The sequence below is a fragment of the Urocampus carinirostris genome, chromosome 18 (assembly GCF_059441175.1).
Source record: "Urocampus carinirostris isolate Australia breed hairy pipefish chromosome 18, RoL_Ucar_1.0, whole genome shotgun sequence".
Classification (NCBI taxonomy): domain Eukaryota; kingdom Metazoa; phylum Chordata; class Actinopteri; order Syngnathiformes; family Syngnathidae; genus Urocampus; species Urocampus carinirostris.
In genome coordinates, this window is record NC_142366.1 from 3971596 (window position 1) to 3988780 (window position 17185).

General features: G+C 36.8%; 1 protein-coding gene and 1 long non-coding RNA gene across 2 annotated transcripts in view; one reads left to right on the top strand and one right to left on the bottom strand.

Moving 5' to 3' along the window:
• kcnb2b (potassium voltage-gated channel subfamily B member 2b) overlaps nt 1-17185 on the bottom strand; it is a 115682-nt gene that overhangs the window by 16682 nt on the left and 81815 nt on the right. The window lies entirely within an intron of this gene.
• LOC148348064 (uncharacterized) lies at nt 1033-15862 on the top strand. Its single transcript, XR_015847572.1, has 2 exons — nt 1033-1133; nt 14195-15862. It is a non-coding gene; the product is annotated as an uncharacterized LOC148348064 (long non-coding RNA).

Here is a 17185-nt window from a genome sequence, read left to right on the forward strand (position 1 = left end):
TAGTGTGCATCTTAAAATACGAATAAAAGAGCGTTGTACAATAGGCAAGGTAGAATTAAGAATCAATAAATGGTGGTTCAAAAGGTGTAAAACGTTCTAGAAAGGGCTAATATACACTACTGATTAGAGGCTAAAATACAGGGATGCGTCACTTAGCTGGGGGTGAGCCGGAGGATGCATGACTAGAGATTGACCAATATGGGTTTTTCAAAGCTGATACCGATACCGATTATTCGTATTAAGAGTAGGCCGATAACTGATAATCTTTTGTTGTTAAGACTTAAAAATTGGCATGAGAAATGTTTATTAATGCAAAAAGACACAATTATTATTTCTTATCAATTCAGATAAAACTTAAATAGCTGTGTTTACAGTAAAAAAACAACAACACAAAAGTGCAGGAAATAAAATTAGGCTTAGTAGCAACTCGAATAAAGGTACATAAAAAAATAGCTCACTGAAACGTTTTACAATAAAAACATAAAAATGTCAATACAACCAATATGACTTAAATTCAGTTAATACAAAAAGTGCATAGAAACTTTAACTCAGCTCACAAATTGAAAAGTGTGGGAACTCCTGTTTTAGAGCCAGATTGACAAACTAATAATATGATAGTAGCTCATCACTTCCACTTTTGACATTTCAAGTTTCAAAAATGCCCAAAGTGTATTGAAAAAAAACATTAAAAGAAAGACCTTAAAAGATTTTGAGCTGCGAACCCCCCCAAAATGTTTTCCCCCCAAAGGTGGCTAAGGCAGTAGTGTATCAATTTCTCCACTAGGTGGCAGAAACAAACTCTAACCACACTTTTTTGCTTCCTCCAGTCCCGAATGTGTCTGGTGTGCGGTTGCCTCTGACCGCGCACACATTTCATGTTTAACGATACATCACTAGGGAAATATTAATCGTCATTGCGGTGCCTTCCCTCTGAAGCACATTAGGCTAATGCTCTGCTAAGTGAGTTTGCGGCCATATCAGGAAGGTTACATCACAATTAAGCTCGAGTCTCATCAGAGTATGACATCACAGGGGTGTGGTCAATGTGTCGGGTGTTTGGCTTAAACTCTTAGTGGCGTGGCAGCGGGTGCACTGCTCAGAAGTTTACTACAAACCTACTGTATGTCACAAATGTAAGTTAAAAAAGATACTCATTAAACAATACGTTTTGTCTGCAATTTGTTCGTTCTCTCACATAGGGGTGCGCTAACTGTGTAGGGGTGCACAGCACGCATAATGTTGGGAATAAAGCCATTATAAATAATGCTGTAACGTAACGACATTATTTCTTTTGTAATGGGGTAATCAAACTAATTGTTTTTGCCGCCGTTACCATTACTGACAGTCAAAAGCCGTGCCTTATTTTAAATAAATCGAGAAGAGGCGTGTTGGCGTGGACGGGTGTTTACCTCGTACAACTGTTAAAATTGTTACACACCGCTCGTGCTCAGTAAAATTGTGGCATTAGGGGAATGCGTTTCTTATGTTACTAAGCACATAACATCACATAGAAGGATTGGACAGTCACGTTATTTTGTTTTACTGTTTTACTATTAGTTCGAACAAAATATTTAAAGTGTAGTTGCCTATTTCTACTTGAACAGTTCTCCCAGCTTGTGAGAGTTATATTTATGTATTTTATACTGCAGTGTTAAAATGCACTTTCTATTGTTGAACTGGTTACTTTTGTCGTGAGAAAATACTTCTAGTACAGTAGCATATGTACGTACTTGAGCAGTTGTCTGAGTAGAAACTGTGATTTATTCGATAAAGGTGAACTCACTTTACAGTAATTTACAGAGGACCTTTGTGGTGAACACAATACTTGAGTAGCATATTTCTGCTTGACCAGTTGTCTCAGGTTGTGAGAGTGAGATTTAACTTATTAAACTCACTCTAGATTGTTTACTGCTGATTTGTTATTTATTCTATTGATTATTGTATATATTCATTTCACTTCAAGTGGAGGATAAATCTAGTCAAGTCAAGTCACATTTATTTATATAGCCCTTAATCACAAAAATGTCTCAAAGGACTGCACAGGATTACAATTAAAAAATTACACAATTACCTGATCTTAAACCAGCATGCGGGCAAGGAACAACTCAAAAACCTCAATGTGAGGAGAAAAGAGAAACCTTGAGAAATGACCTCACATGTGGTAATGCCCCTTCCAGGATTGACCAGGGTGAATTACAATTAGCATTACTGTACACATACTAGTAAACATTAGGTAAGATGTTGATGTTCAATATATATTACAAGGTTTTACTAACAGTTTCTTCTCTATTCAACTGAATTGAATACTGCTCAGAAAATTTCGATTTTTTTGACATACAACAACCATTTTTTTTAAAGCCACTGAAATAGTTAATGTCCCTGAGAGCTAGTTATTTTTACCACAGAGTAACTCAGTTACTGACTCGGTTACTTTTTGGAAGAAGTAATGAGTAACTATAACTAATTACTTTAGACATTGTCAACATGTAATATAGGTCATTCATAAGCTATCAACCAACATGGGTTTTTCAGGGCTGATACCGATACCCACTAGTACAACCCCTAACAAAAAGTATGGAATCACCAATCTTGGGCAAGCCCTCACTCGGACTTTTCATTTTGTAGAAAAAACTCAGATCACAAACATGAAACATTCGTAAGGTCATCCCAAAGTTCAAAATATTGGTGTTCGGAAACACGAAGAGAAATTAAGAAAAAATATTGCAATGGTCAGTAAATGTTACATTAATAGAACCAGTGTAGGGAAATAACTATGGAATCACTCAATTCTGAGGAAAAAAAAAATGGAATCAGTGCATTTTGAGTATAAAATAACGACACACCCAGTCAATTCTCTTTTCTTAATTGGGCACCTGGCTAAGATTAAGTCTGCTCATTAGTTAGACTTAAACGTGTCCTCTTGGATGTGACTGTAGGGGGCAGTAACGCTTCACATAACAACTCGATAATGAGGACTGGAGCCACAATCTGCGTCATTTTTATACACTTAAAAAAATAATCTTCATTTAATAGCCTGGTCTATTGAGTCAGACTGCCAGGAAACACGGCAATGGAGATAATGTAAAGCATTTTAAAGCACTTCCCCCAAATTCAAGCATTTCCTAACCTTCAAAATAAAACCTTAAAATTCGAGTATTTCCAGAGATTTCAAGCACCCATACGAATCCTGAACCTATCCTCGAAAAGCAGAGACCATTAAAATGACAAAATCAATTAAATCTGGGCAACCTGTGGGCGCCACGTAAAGAAAACCATCCAAATTCAGAATTTCCTGCCCTAAAATGTCAGCGTCTATTGATTGAGTGACCACAATCCCAGCAAGAGTGGAAAAAGGTTGAGAAACTGGCGGGCAGAGTTGCTGAATAACAACATTTCTTTTGCTTTGAAATCCATCTTTGAATCAGAAAACGAACATAGTGTGAGGACGGTAGTGTGTCCGGTAGAGAAATTATCTCTAAAACAAAAAACAGAAATGTCAACCCTCAACAATAATTTCTGAAAAATGCTCTGAGATGTTGATTGGAAAGTCATTTTTCTTGCTATTACATCCTTGATTGCATTCAAAGACTGAGCTTGAAGGGAGACATTAACATAACAGTGACTTAAATTAATTTTAACGCACAAATCTATCTATCTATCTATCTATCTATCTATCTATCTATCTATCTATCTATCTATCTATCTATCTATCTATCTATCTATCTATCTATCTATCTATCTATCTATCTATCTATCTATCTATCTATCTATCTATCTATCTATCTATCTATCTATCTATCTATCTATCTATCTATCTATCTATCGAGGATAGGATTTATTTAAAAATGTAATCTGATACAGTACTAGCGTAAGACTGAAACGTTTTAAAAATGTCTGTTCTTTGATATAAGCAAAAGAAAAAATAACTATCACAGTATGGAGGTTAACCATTTTTGTTAAATGGGGTGCACAATTTTACATTTACAACAAAACATTACAATCAATGATACGTTAAAAAACCTAGCACAATAGTCATAAAAAAAGAATTGTCGTTTAGATTTTGGCGGTTGTCTCAAAAAGGGTTGCGCCAACTTTGTGAGGAAAAGTTTTAGAAAAGGGTTTCAATGATGTAAAATTGGAAAAGCTAAACTTCTGTAAATTTGATTTGCGATCGATGTTTTGAAGTGAATTAAAGTGTGATGCAGAGAAGGGGGGTGCGCCAACGGTGTAGGGATACTTAGAAGTTTACAAAAAATTATGGAATCATTGTAACGAAAAAAAACATTGCGCGATAATCAATAACTGAATTAGCTTTGCTTACATTTTGACCGATGTCACATATAGGGGTGCGCTAACTTTGTAAGCAAGGGGTTTCGATGATGTAAAATTGGAAAAGCTAAGCTACTTTGATTATGATTTGTGATCGATTGATTGTTTCAACTGTGTCGGGGTTCCTAAAGTTTTACGACAAAACTATGTCATGAACTAAAACTATTGCACAACAGTCAATTTTCTTTTGTTTACATTTTGGCAGATGTCATAAAAAGGGGTGCACCATTTTGGGTGCAGCTCCAAAAAGGATATTAATGATGTACATTGAAACAAAATAAGAATTTTAGGGTTAGGGTTAGGATTAGGGTTAGCGTTATTGTTAGGGTTAGGCGTTAGGGTTACGGTCTTGATTGATGCTACGTATGGAAGTGGGGTGTGACAACTTTGTGTATTAGTATTAGAAACAGGGTTTCAATAGCACATATTTATGAAAAGGTTAGCTACAGTAAGTTTCATGTGTGATGGATTTTTTGACGTGAATTAAAAACTGACTCCTCAGAGGGGTGCGCCAATTGTGTAAGGCAATGTTAAGAAGGCCTTAAAAATCAGGGTAAGGATTTCAATATTGAAAAACTAAGCTGCATATTCATTGCAGGGTGCGCAGAAGAGATAAAAGTTTTTGAAACGTTAGCACAAAGTTTGAGGTTGGCACCCCCCAGCCATCCCCACCCTCCAATGAATGTCACATTATATTGATCCGCTTTCATTAAGTCGAGTCACAGGCGCTCACAGTAGGCCACTTGTAACCGACTGTACACGTAAATCTGTTTTGCGCAAAGTAGCTCCAGTGCCTTCTTCCGTCTTTAATAACTTCAGTGCAGGGGTGTCAAACTCATATGATCTAAAGGGCCAAATGCTAGAAAAACATCTATAGACTAGTAGATTAAATAGAAAGAAAGGAAGAGAGAGAGGTAGAAGAAGAGAGAGGGGAAGAAAGAAAGAAAGAGAGAGAGAGAGAGAGAAAGGGAGAAAAAGAAAGAAAAAGAGAAAAAAGAAGGAGAAAAAGAAAGGGAAAGAAAGTGAGAGAGACAAAGAAGAAACAGAGTGAGAGAGAGAGAAGAGATAAAGAAAGAGAGGAAAAAAGGAACAGAAAAAGAGAGAGGAAAAAGACAGCGAGAAAAAGAAATATACAGATAGATAAAGAGAAGAAAAACAGAGAGAAATATTGGGATAAAGAGAAAGAGAGAGAAAAACAGACAAAGAGAAAAAAGGAAGGAAATAAATAGACAAAAGAGAGAAAAAGAGGTGTGAGAAAAAGAGAGAAGAGAAAAACAGGGAGAGAGAAAGAAAGGGAGAGACAGAGAGACAGAAAGGGATAAAAACAGAAATGGAGGGAGTAGTGATAGAGAGAGAGAGAGAGAGAGAGAGAGAGAGAGAGAGAGAGAGAGAGAGAGAGAGAGAAAGAGAGATAAAAAAGGGGAGAGAGAAAAAGAATGAGAGAGATAAAGACAGAGGGAAAGAAATAAAGCTCCTGTTGCTTTGACAGTGATGCATGTCTTTGGCAACATTCATCGGACATATTTCAAAGTGGAGCTCAATATTCTCTTGCACTTCAATCCCTAGGCGGGCCTGATCTGGCCTGCGGGCTGCATGTTTGACAACCTCCAGTGTCTTTGCCCACTTTTCTTCTCTTCAACATAGTAACAAACACACACACACACACACACACACACACACACACACACACACACACACACACACACACACACACACACACGTCTTAATAAAGCTGTATCGTCTCCCTTTTTTCTTGGTCTGGAAGCGAAAAAAGAAAAGAAAGACAAACGAGCAATTAAAGCACGGGAAATTATCGATCCCTTTCAATTACCGCAGGAACACAGGAACAACAGACGCTCGCTTGCGGCACTAGTGAACAAAATCAATTTAAATAACGTTAATCTAGTGCCTCGTCCCAAAAACTTTTTAAAAAGGAAACTACATTATCCAGGGTTTGTAAACCTTTTTCATGGCCAAATTTAAGCACTTTTTAAGGACTTTCAAAGCATAATGTCTCCTGTAGATTTAAAAAAAAGAAAAAAAAAAGCCGCAAATATTTATATGCCATTTACAAATGGGATTTTCAATCTTGCATGTGCATTCATCAAGACATTTGATTTTTAGATCTTGAATAAATTGTGGATAATTTTGTTTTTCGAGACAAATCTTTCCCGATATAGTTTTGGGTATCTAGCTTACATTTTCAGCTGCAGGAAGTTCGTCCCGTTACAATTTTCCAATGAGAAACACTAGCTTAATTTTTTGCATGACCCATAATATATGTTTATGATTGATTTGATATTTGCACTTATACACATTTCATAGTGCCCTGTTTTGGTGTAGCATGGATTGGTCTTCTTGGGCGCCACCATTAGGAGGCGATGACGCTTCATAGGACGATGCCATACAATCTGATGCCAGCTACAGTTAATCACGAAGGAAGAAATGCAATTGCACGGCAAAGCCAACAGTGAGCAGTTTCTGTGTCTTTTTTAAACAGACTTATTAAGAAACATGGCAACAATTTCAAGTATTTACAAGTACTTGACCCAAAGTTCAAGCCCTTTTCAATAACTGAAAACACAACATTAAAATTAAAACATTTACAAGGATTTCAAACGTCCTGCAGACCCTGATTACATTCTTCTCCACTAGGGCAGGGTTGGCATCGTTTTAAGAAGACTTGTTGAGAGACATAGCAAGAATTTTAAGCATTTACAAGTACTTTACCCAAAATTCATGCACTTTTCAATAAGTGAAAACACAACAAAAAAAGGCAAGCATTTTCGAGGATTTTTTTTTTAACATAATTTTGTGTTAATACCCATTGGAGTTATAGAACAGCAGAAAAAAACACATTCCAGAAAAAGCTATAGTAAATTAACAAAGTCAATTAGAACATAATTTACTGCATGTAATAAAAGTGATGGAAGTACGCAGGAATCTCCCCACCAAAAAATAAATATAAAAATAACACATTTATATACTGTATCTAAAATGTCAATTACAACAACGGGAAAAACATAAATTAATTTCCCGAGTGTATTTAAAAGAGGAGGGAGTACACGGGAGATTAAGTATAGGCTCTTGTAACATCAACTCAAACAAGGTAAAAAACATTATTTAATTTCCCACGTGTATTTAAAGAAGAAGTAGTACACAGGAGAAATAAAATAAGTAAATAAATGAAGAATAAGGCGCTTGTATATCTACAATGTCAATTACGATAACAAGAAAACACAACTCAACGCAGTACGCAGGAGAGTAAATAATAATAAAAATAGTAATAGTAATAATAATAATAATGATAATAATAATTAAAATGCAAAATAAGGTTTTTGTATATCTAGAACATCAATCCAAACATAAAAAAGATGATTTAATTTCCCATATTTATTCACAAAGGGAGTACATAGATTAATAAAAAACAAGAAATCATAATCTAAGTCTCGTGTATATCTAGAATGTCAATTACAAAAGCACTGACTGGAAAGCAGTAGTGGGTCATGAGGGCCTGCAAGACCTTCTTTGCTGGCCTAGAAAATATCTGTATCGTTTGATGTTAATTATATATTGTCCACTAATACTTGCTAACCCTTTCATTTCTTCTCCCTGTTTGCAGTCCTTCCAGATATGTGCGCTCATATTTAAGCATTTAACCAATCACATTCCAGCCATTAGTTTTTGCTTGGCACAGAAATCTACCCGGAGGCCTTTATGAAAAAGTCTGAAGGCCCTGCCCCATAATTGAAGTACTGTTTAAGCACTTTCAAGGCAATTTTTTCAAATTTTCCAGCACCTTCAAAGGAAAAAAATTCAGCCCCAATCCAAAGAATTTTTGTTGTTGTTGTTGACTTTGATGACTAAAATGAAGTGGCTATCTTGCTGCTAGTATCGGCTGTACTTGCCCAAGACACCACAAGAAATGGTGCCAAACCAACTTGCTGCTAGCATATCCTTTGTGCTATTTTGAGCTGTTCCGCTCTATGATCTACCATCCGTCTCAATGGGCTGCCATAAACTGACATGAATTCTGCCATGTTGCTTTAATAATGCCAGGCAGCTTCAATATGTCACACTTGTTTACAAACACGTTAAAGGCTCTATCGGTGTTGGGTAATAATTGAGTTCAATATGGAAGACAAAAAAAGACAGTATATAGAAAGCAGAAAAATGAGCCATATGTTGATATAGACTGTAGATTTTAATTGACTGCTGATAATTTGCTTTTAGTTTTATTTTTTTAAATTTAAATGTTTGCCTATTTTTCAGAGGTTCTATTGACAAATAAATTAAAACAAAATTGTTAATAATTTATTTCATTTATTGCATTTTTTCAATGGAAACGAATTTAAGCATTTTTGAGCACTTCACCCAAAGTTTAAGCATTTTCCCGATTAAAAAACCCCCCAGTAAACTTCAAGCATTTTCAACCATTTCAAGCGTCTGTACAACCCTGAACATCAGTCTTCAAGAAAGCTGTAGGTTTAACCAATTAGATTCTGAGCTGGCATCTAAATGCCAGCTAGAAGGCATTGAGAAATGGTTTCTCAAACCTTGACTGGCTAGGAGGCGGTAATCACCAAACTAGGCCAACAGCCATTAAACAAGGAAATGCACTCTTGTGTTGATTTAATGAGTCAAATCAAGTATTTATAAGCACTTTACCCAGAATTCAAGCACTTTTCAATCCTTGAAAACACAACATAAAATGTAAGCATTTTCAAGGATTTCAAGCACCTGTACAAACCCTGGCTGTACTAGTTAATAAACCTTTTCGTGATCACAATCTTAACCTGATTGGTCTTTGTTAAAACTGGTTGAAACTGGTTTCGTTTTTAACCACTAAATGAGGCTTCTTCCCTTAATTATGAAAGCTTTCAGGAAGCTGTTAAATGTCCATTCTGTTATTACTTAAGATGTCAGTTTATTGTCTCACAAGTTCTCTTTACTTCCACAAGGTTTTTGAGTCGTGCCCTCGTAAAGGTTTTTGATCCAGGGGGGAGTAATAATAGTCTGTAATCTGTACAGCCCTTGAGACTTCTTATGATTAAGAGCTATACAAGGGGTCTGTAACCATTTTTACCCAAAAAGCCATAAAATCAAAAATATTTTGATCTTTTTCTTGAGTGCGCCACACCATATATTTGCAGACAGAATTCAATAAAACTGCCAAACCTGCTCTCCAGACAAAAGCATATTCTTCAGCACATTTTATTTCACTGTGTGAGGTTTGATGATTTGATAACATCTATAAAATAATAATACTGCGAGAGCCCGTGTCCTGTATCAATATAAATATACCACTTAAAAGTGTTCTCCCTCCCACAGTCAGTGTTGAGGCTCATTTTGGCTGTCATTTCTGTTACAAATGGTTTCAAAACAAGGTACGAGCAAAGTTCTTCTGTAAAAATGTCACAAAATACTGCAAACAAGGAAACCAACTATTTACCTTCAGTGCAGACGGCACGCGTGTAGAAGGAGTGCGCACATCCTGTCCGATGTATAGCCCTCCCGTCTCCTACCGCTCACCTAATCAAATTCATTTAGGTGCTTTGCTAGAGTTTATGGATTAAAGTTTGTTTTGTGGCTTTTCATCATAAGGAGTCTCAACCATGAACAGATTGTTTAATGAGCTTCTATATAAAGGATTGTTTAGCAATTTACATCCACAATAGTGTCTGTTGAAGTGACACCTAGACTTTAAACTGTATATCATATTGTGTCTTGCATATATCGCACTGAACACTTTGGATAATAGTGTTGTCCTGGCTTTGCAAGTGTGACATTTGGCGCTACATTTATCAATGTGTTAAATAATGTAGTTGCATTTTATGTTTTATAACTGAGCATTGTGTACTCATGAAAAGAGGCCTATACAGTATGTCTTGCAAGCCATCGGTTCTTGACACCTGGGCTATGCAAATAAACAAAACTTGACTTTGAAAGTAATGGCTGACTTTGTAAAGCAGGATTGTTGCAACTAATGTCAGTTTGTTTTGGTTGAATGTACGTTGACCCTGAAGGGACAAAAGAAGGCAAATTTGACATCCAACTACGCGAGTTGAGCAAAGCCGAATGCCGTGGATGCTTTTGCAATTCTTTCCGTGCGTGCATGGAAAGGCACCAAACATGGAGCGCGTGCAACGCAGGCATCCCCGCAGTTTGGTCCTCCCACGTTCGGAACAAACGAGAGTGGTGAAGAGAAAGCGCTGACTCGGGTCCTTGGACTCCTTTGATGTGTATATGTGTGCATGTTATCATTACTATCTCATTTCCGCCCACGCTTATTCATGTTTTCTCGCATTACCTCTGATTGACCTTCTCTATGTGACTCCTTTACGAGCTTTTGCGCGTTTTGTGCCCTTCCCTCAAATGAAAGAATGATTGCAATGTTTTTCCTACCTTCTCAATTATTTTTTTGTCACTGGCCATCCACAGCTGGTCATCTGGTGCTTTTGTCCCACTGTTTCTTTCTCCAGCCACTCGTGTCAGATACCATGCTGCAGGGTAGGGCTCACTCCTAGTCACTATTGTTATTGATAGCTTCTCTGCTTGTCTTTCAGTGTAACTTGCCTTCTATAGTTGGTCATGAAGACGAACGTCGTCATACCCCTTATATTTTTTTTTTTGCTATCTCCTTCGGGAGCCACTCATGTTAGCCACTTGGCTGCAGGCTATTGTTAACCACCAGCCACTATTGTGTTAAATTGGTTAAAATTATTGTGTGTTTAAGGTATCATTTTTATATTTTTATTGTTTTAACTGTTTTTTCTGGTGAAATAAAATAAAAAGATATGGAAAATATGATAGAAAAGTAAGAAATTTGAAATAAGTCAAATGATTATCAAAAATGAAAACAGAAAAACATACATAATAATATTGATTATCTTAAACATTAATTAATGTAAAATTATAAATAACGTCTTCATAATGCTGGTCTACTAGTGATTCCCAGAGCCAAGAAATAATCTCAGGTTTGAGAGCGTTCTCCATTTGGGCCTGGGTGTTGTGGCCCTTTGTGGCGTCACAAATAAAAATGACTTGACTTGATTTTTTTGCCTTCTGGACCACGTCTTAAAAATTATACATGGTAATAGAAGACTGATATATGTGTGATCATTAATGTGGGACGTATTTCACAACCATCCGAGTCAAAGTTGACATGCAGGTGAGCGCTCGTTTCAACAAACAGGACAAACAAATTTGGTTTTGTCTTATCTGATGTCCCCGTCAGCCGGGCAGTTTGTCAGTCGGCGGTCAACTTGCCAATTCTGATTAAACTATCTAATCTGGACTCAATTGAAGTAAGAGATTAGATAGGAACGAGGAGACCACACGCTGCATTTCAATATAAAAGTTCTCCAATTTTCTGGGCTAAGAATTAGGGATGACAATTATCGGACCAATAGTTATCAAAGCAAAAATGACAAAATACAATCTTACAGTTATTGTTCCAATAGAAAACAGATAGCCCATAATTTGTTACTTGATGTCACGCTATAATATTTAATCAGCCAACACAAAATTTTAGAGAGATTTCAAGCATTTACCGTCATTATTCAAATGTATTTTCATTTTTAATAGCAGTAGTAGCACAAATGGGTAATGTCTGCACTTTACCTCTCTATAATGTGCGCGAGACACTGGAGAGCTTGTCAAAAATCAGCTGACACTACTTGTCAGAATATTCCAAGCATTAATTTACTTATTCAAATGCATTTTGTGGTAGCACAACTTGTTTGTGTTTAGTCTCTACCTCTTCATAATGTGCAGGAGGCACTGGTGTGCTTGTCCATGATCAGTCGACACTACATGTCAGAAATATTTTAAGCATTCGTGTTTCTTAATAGAATATATTTTGGTTTTCTCCAGGAGTAGTGGGACAAATGGATCGTGTCTTCTTTGTACCGCTCCATAATGTGTGCGAGGCACTGCAGAGCTTGGCCCAAATCACTCATCACTACTTGATTCTAAACATTTATATTCCTCATTATAATATATTTTGAGTTTTCATCCAAGTACTACCACAATTTTGTCATGTCTCCCCTTTACCGCTTCATAAGATGCGCGAGGCACTGAAAAGCATGTCCATAATCAGTCAACATTACATGTTAGAAAGATTCCAACTATTTATGTGCCTTTTTTGAATGTATTTTGATTTTCAATAGAAGTAGGTCATGTGTCGTCTACCTCGCCCTAGTGTGCACAATGAACTGGAGAGCTTTGCTATAGGCCGACACTTTTTGTTAGAACGATTCTAAGCATTTAAGTTGCTCAACATAATCAATTATGATTTTCCAGAAAAGTAGAAGCGCAGTTTGGTTGTGTTTTTTTTCTCCATGTCCGTAATGTCTGAAGAGCTTGGCCAGTCGACACTCAATGTTGGATACATTTCAAATATTTATGCTCCTTAATCTTTTTTTTTTTCAATAAATGTAGCAGCAAAACTTGGTCGTGTCTCTTCCCTAGCTCTTCCTAAATGCTTGGAGGCACTGAGGAGCTTGGCCATAGTCATTCTTGTGGCTCAGGCTGTTTTGAGTGAACGGGCTTCTGAATTTCTATAGTTTTGTCGCACTCCGCCCTGCAACTGCCTGGCAACCAGTTCAGGGTGTGCCCTGCCTGCTGCCTGAAGATAGCTGGGATGGGCTCCCGCTGAGGATAAGCAGTGCGGATAATGGATGGATGGATGGATAGTTGCACTTCTGCATATGTTTGTGGGTGAACTCCGATTTAATTAAGATTGACTGTTTGACGATTAAGATTGACAGCTACATGACCAAGTGTCCTACTGGCAACACAATGTGTTACTTTTCTGTGCTCGACATAAACAACGTGTAGTGTAGATGGCCAAACGTTAAATTAGCTTTGTATATCTATTATTGACTTATTATAAATACTACTATATTTTACTTACTATGAGGTGCACCACATTATAAGGTGAACCCTCCCAAAAATAGTCTTTTGTGATATATTTTTCATATATAAGGCATACTGGATAATAAGGAGCATTAATTTAAAAATACAGTTAGGGTTGCATAAAAAAAATAAAGAAATACATTTAAGTTAAAACATTTTTTCTCATAGAACATAAATTAAAATTATCACTTCTCGTTTTACTAGCAAAATATATATAACAATTAACATGTTAACCACAAGAGGGCACTCGAGGACAAATTTATGTTTCTCAAAGGCAGGACAGTTACTATATGAGGTATCATTTGACAACAATTCAGACAATAGTAGGCCATTTTGTACAAAACGTTACCATAAGCAAATATCTTTAAGTAATCACAATACACCATACTTACAGACAATTATTTCCCAAAGAAACAATAAAAGAGGATTTGCGATGAGCTTTCGAAAGTTGGCGTCTGAGATTTATCCAAGTTCTACGCTTCTTTTTTATTTCCTTTTAGAGATAAACAATTAACATGTTTATTACAAGATGCCACTCATTTACCACTATATCTTTCTCAAAACCAGAACAGTTACCATATAGAGTATAATTTCATTGTAACTATGCAATGGCAATTGTATTCACTGTATTATTGGGTATATAAAGCACACCGGATTATTAGGTGCACTTTCAAATTTCTGTTTGATTTGGGGTTAATAGATACACCTTATAGTCCTGAAAGTAGTTTGTACAACTGAGATAATTCCACTTGGTAAAGAATAAAGGATATTTTTTTTCAGCCATGGCATGTGTGACATTCAGCATTGGAGCACTTATATGTTTAGAAGTTACATATTTTCAGATAACGAATGCACCCGATATTATATGCACAATTACTGTTTTTCTTCACCAGAGAAACAACATTTAGTAATCATGAATGAATATTGTGCTTGTGTTTCCATACAGATGGCCGCCCTGGATTGACAAGAAGCGTTGATTTGCACAAGGTGGCAGCAAGGACAGAAAAGATGATGTCAACAAGGCAAATGAGATTTATGACCACCAGCTACCGACCCCCGTGTTTATTTCGCTGACCTGTCATCGTCTCGGCAACATCTGCCCACAATGGAGCTAAAGAAGATTAAGGGCTGGATTTGGATTTTCTTGGCATTCTTAAGACTCCGTGTAACACTGCGTTGTCTGACACGTAGTTGACAGAGAACTCATCAGGGTTCGTACACTTTCTCATGCCCAAATTCAAGCACTTTTGAAGGACTTTCAAAGTCAATTTTCCAATTTCTTCAGTAAAGTAGAAATCCAGTCTTTATCATGAATTTTGAAAAGCCACAAATACAAAAAGTCATGCCTCCCTCAAAACCTTTTTGTTATATTGCCACATTTCAGGCTTTAAAATTAAAGCTAAAAAAACAAAAACAAATTCTAAGAATCAATCACATGTGAGGCACAGTCAAAAACAAATGATTTACACATTTTGTATTATATTTACAACAACAACAAAAAAAGAAAAGTAGGTGTTGCAAAAACATTGTTTGCTCAGCTCGGCCAACTGACTCCAGAAATTCCCTGATGACTTCTGGATGACGCAATGTCAACCTAAATGACTAATTTTGCAACATTTACACATTTTCCAGAGAACAATGCACGCAATAATATCAAAATAGAGAGGGAATAACATCACTGCAAACCTACCAAATCCCAACCATTAGAAAACTAATCAGAGAAGCAACCACAAGACCCGTGATCACATTGGATGACATGCAGTCATACACAGCTGAGGTGGGACAATCAGTGCATAAGAAAACTATTAAGTGTACTCTTCATAAACCTGCCCCTTATAAGACTGGCAAAAGCAAAGACCCTTCTAAAGGTATAACATAAAAAGGCCCGTAGGGTGTTTACAAGAAGCCACATGGGATACTTTGCTAACTTGTGGAACAAGGTGCTCAAAAGAGGTGCTCAGATAGGAACACAATCAAACCATTTGGGCTGAATGCAAAGCGTTACGTTTGGCGCAAGAGTAGCACTGCACAGCACCCTGAAAACAGCATCCCATTGGAAAACATGATCGTGGCAGCATCATACTCTGGGGTTGCTTTTATTCAGCAGGAACTGGGAAGATTGTTAGAGTTAATGGGAAGATGGATGAAGCCAACTACAGGGCCATTCTGTCAGAACATCTGTTGGAGTCTGCAAGAGACATAAGAAAGGCGTGCGGGTTCATTTTCCAACAGAACAATGTCCCTAAACAAAAGTGAAATCTACAATGGAATGGTTTAAATCTAATACTATAAAGGTGATGGAATGACCAAGCCAAATTACGGACCTCAATCCTATAAAGCTTTTGTAGAAACATCTGGAAAATGTTGTGCACAAACAATCACCATTAAACATTCAGGAACTTGAGCTGTTTTGTCATTTTGTCAGGAAGAGTAGGGGATTATTTCTGTTTCAAGATGAGACATACCAAAAAGACTCATGGCTATGTTCACAGCAAATGGAGGTTGTAGAAAGTATTGTGTCAAAAGGGGCTAATATTTTTGCAAAGCCCACTTTAGAATTTTTCTTTGTTAGCACAATGTATGTTGAATAAACTTGGTTTTATTACACGGTTGAGCCCTACATGTTGTTAATTGTGAAAATATTTTAAGATTTTTATCTAAATGTTTTGCACACTTTTGCAAGGCATTGAAGCTTGGTCATATGTTGTTCTGAAAATATAAACTTACAGTGGTACCTCTATTCACGAATTTATCTACATACAAAAGTTTCAGGTTATGAAGTACCTGAAGGGGAAAATATTGCTTCTAGTTGCGAAGTTTGCCTCTAGTTCCTAAGTCAAAAATTCAGTGCAGTACGTGCTGCTATTTGCCGCTCCCAGAGTTTCCCGAACGTAAACAAACAGGCTGCATGTATCCCTGCATGCTCCACAAAGTATCGGAATTCGTGGAAAGAAATCACCTGGAAAAACTGTTGACAAGTCTGCTTCACGCATTTCCAATGGATTGTCAAAAGACGGCAAAAGCGGATGTCATATGATCAGTCTTTCAAGAAACTAAAATGTAAATGAATATATTTATTATTTCCTTAATTCTTTATTTCTTTACATTATGCGCCTTTGTTTTATGTCAATTGTGTGGTAATCCAATATTTACATGTATTTATTTTATGTTCTAAGGCTCTTTTTTTTCATTTATCAATAAATATACCCTACTTTTACGGGACTTGGAATGGATTAGCCTTCAAAAACAGTCTATACTTACAAAGTTTTCAGGTTACAAAGCTACACCCAGCGCAAATTAAATCCATAAGTAGCGATACCACGTTACTCTATTTCAACATAAAAAACACCATTATAAAACTACAGCCACAAAAAAACAACATGCCAAATCAGTTTCTGCAAATGGACTGAGCAAATCTCCTTGTTTTGATGCGTCCGTGATGAGTTTGGGATAATAGCATGGCGTATAAACATAAAAGATACACCGAAGGGCAGCAACAGCGCATCAACGCACCTCATAAAATACAAACGCACAAATAAAACGTACACACCAGCCTGAGAGAACAGTAATGAGACGCTGTGATTTAGCACATCGATTGGACGGACGTACAGTCGTCACACAAAAAATAATAAAAAGAGCACATTACAGCTTATCAAGCGGGGCCGAGTGCAAGGTGACCTTGGCTTTACTGCAGGCCCCCAACACCCCCCTGCTCACCCCCTGGCTCCCTCATGACGCCTGATTCCCATCATTACACTTTGACACTAGAATGTCTTGAGATAAGAGCAAGCAAATAAAAAAAATAAAAGAGGTTTTTAAGGTTGTTTGGATGTCACCTTAAAAATCTAACTAAGAGATTTACTTTGGGTCTTTGAAGTAAGTAAACAAGAGGATCATTTTGCATTGTTTTACCTTGAGATGAGAGCAAATGAACAAA